Raw genomic sequence first — 2019 nt, forward strand, 5'->3', positions numbered from 1 at the left:
AAGCTGAAAATTAGGAAAGTATGGAAATGTGGGGACCACCAAATTATAGCAACAGCGGGTTATCGTGGACGAAACAGACAATATCATTGGATGGGTCATCTAAGAATTCCACGTGGTAATTCTGTGTAGCCCAGAAGTAGACTTTCTGAAATTAAGTATGTGTTTTTTTCTAATTTATAATACTTATTTTTTATATATTATGTTTCAGTTTGCAGTTTCTCCATACCGGAGAGGTTTTTTTTTTGGGGGGGGGGATTTACCGTTCTACTTTGACGTAATTTTCATTCAAAATTTCGTTCAAATTTTACTTCCTATGAACTTCATTTATGGCCATCGCTATCAACGCAAAGGTAAAAAGTTAATTCCCATTTTGCGAATATGAATACAAACGAATTTCAAATTTTCAACCTTTTTTCCACTGTTCATATTAATTTTTTCAAGCAGAGCCAACCAGAGGAGATTAAATTAAATTTGAACGCAAAAATCCTGTGCATTCTCATATGCGCACTGTCAAATTTAAATTCGTATAGTTTCAGCTTCATCGATTAAAATGGGTACCGTGAACTTTTTTATTCAAGTTTAGTTGGTCTAGATTATCTTGGCTATGTTACCCTTGAAATTTTGATAAAACTACGTTAAAAAACACTCTTACAATTAATGCGCTTTTACTTTTGTCAGAAAGACTATTGCATTTTAGAAAATGTGCACAACAATAAGCAACTCAAATCCTCTTAAAAATATTCCATTATAGCGAGTTAGGTGGTTTTAAAATAGAAGCAAACACTACACACTTGTTCCAATGAATGGGTTCCCTCAAGAAGCCAAAGCATATTGAAGGCCTTTAAAGTTAATAATAAGGTAACTTGAACTTAATTCAGTGAATTTCGTTTATACTTATTTATTCCATGGAAACCTTTGTGACCAACTGTGCGCTTAGCAATGGGGACAAAATTTGCCGGAAAATAATTAAAAAGTTAAGTTGAATTATGGTTTTTTTATTCTTTAAATTTGAAGCTAACTATCGTATCGACTATCGAGTAGCAATCGAATGATAAACTCGTTGATTGCAGCAGACAACAATATTAAAAGTCGTGCCAGCTGCCACTCTCGTCTGTGGCGCAATTATGGGACACGCAATCTTTATAGGATCGTAAAGTGAGCGTTTGTTACTCGACGGCCATCCTATTTACTCCCATCAATCTTGTACAAAACACTGAATTGACAGTCACTGATGAATGGCAAAATCTCAAGGAGGAGTCGAAAGAAAGATAAACAAAGTGGAAACCAAGTTTTGTTACCAAAACAAATTTTTGCTGATAATCAGATGCAGGAAAACGATCGAAATTCTTCCAAGGTGGAAGAATCAAAACTTATTTTGACCAAAGAATTGGAAGGTATAATTTAAACAATTTAAGTAAGTACGAGAAAGTAACGGAGCCCTTTCAATTTCTAGAGACCCAAAAAACTCTGGAAAACGAGACACTAGCCTCCAACCAAACGACTCAAAGCTTAGCTGAAAAAATGGCTTCACTGAATTTAAAAATTAAGTGTGTCAGTAGGTCGACTGGTGAGGCACCAATCGGCGCAAACAAAAAGGGGAATTGATTTATGTATCTTGATAGACATGCAGTCGCTTGTATTGGTAACGAATTCCTCCAACATTTTCATTTCATCAGCAGTGGTGAGAACAATGCCTATTACAGTTACACTTCTTGTCACTATACTTTATAACCTAAGCTAGCTGTGTGGCTTGAATGTAGGAAGATTATCTTTTACTGTATTAAATACAGTGGCCTATGCTTCAGCTTGCTTGTTTAAATGAAAATATCAAGAATAAAAATTTTTTACTTACCAAATGTTAATTAGTGATGGCTGCAGACTTTCTAGGGATCTTGAAGAAGCGAGAAGATGCGTTGTATGTGACTGCTCTAACCACTATGCCATCACGGCTTGAAATGCTGGCAAAATATTTGGATAGTATCAAGTGAACGTTTGGACTAACGTTGACGTAAAGTAAAC

General features: G+C 35.3%; 1 long non-coding RNA gene across 1 annotated transcript; it reads left to right on the forward strand.

The window, feature by feature from the left end:
• The first annotated feature begins 1358 nt into the window (after window positions 1-1358).
• Window positions 1359-1816, forward strand: LOC124329310. The gene is made up of 2 exons (XR_006916745.1): window positions 1359-1394; window positions 1454-1816. It is a non-coding gene; the product is annotated as an uncharacterized LOC124329310 (long non-coding RNA).
• Window positions 1817-2019: the final 203 nt, after the last annotated feature.

The sequence above is a fragment of the Daphnia pulicaria genome, chromosome 1 (genome assembly GCF_021234035.1).
Source record: "Daphnia pulicaria isolate SC F1-1A chromosome 1, SC_F0-13Bv2, whole genome shotgun sequence".
Classification (NCBI taxonomy): Eukaryota; Metazoa; Arthropoda; class Branchiopoda; order Diplostraca; family Daphniidae; genus Daphnia; species Daphnia pulicaria.